The sequence below is a fragment of the Pseudophryne corroboree genome, chromosome 1, assembly GCF_028390025.1.
Source record: "Pseudophryne corroboree isolate aPseCor3 chromosome 1, aPseCor3.hap2, whole genome shotgun sequence".
NCBI classification, from domain to species: Eukaryota; Metazoa; Chordata; class Amphibia; order Anura; family Myobatrachidae; genus Pseudophryne; species Pseudophryne corroboree.
The window spans coordinates 870,899,751-870,900,445 of NC_086444.1; positions in this window are offsets into that span (position 1 = coordinate 870,899,751).

Genomic DNA, 695 nt, shown 5'->3' on the forward strand with positions numbered 1-695 from the left:
GTGTAGCCCCATCATACCCTGAGTTAAGTCCTGTGACCCGCGGGAGGGACAGCGGGACAGTGTCCAATTAGCAGGACTGTCCCGTTGAAATCGGGACAGTTGGGAGGTATGCTATTAGAGTCATTCACAGAGACTTAGGGGGTAACTGAGACCTGATCGCACACTAGCTTTTTTCGCTGCGCTGCGATCAGGTCAGAACTGCGCATGCGTATTCACCGCAATGCGCAGGTGCGTCGCTCGGGTACAAAGCGGATCGTTGCTGTGCGATGGGTTTTACGAAGAATCCATTCGCACCGCCGATCGCAAGGAGATTGACAGGCAGAGGGCGTTTGTGGGTGGCAACTGACCGTTTTCAGGGAGTGCATGTAAAAAATAAGATTTTACTCACCGGTAAATCTATTTCTCGTAGTCCGTAGTGGATGCTGGGGACTCCGTAAGGACCATGGGGAATAGACGGGCTCCGCAGGAGACTGGGCACTCTGAGAAAGAATTAGTACTAATGGTGTGCACTGGCTCCTCCCTCTATGCCCCTCCTCCAGACCTCCGTTAAGGAAACTGTGCCCGGAAGAGCTGACATTACAAGGAAAGGATTTTGGAATCCAGGGTAAGACTCATACCAGCCACACCAATCACACCGTACAACTCGTGATAACACATCCAGTTAACAGTATGAACAACAAACGAGCATCACTCAA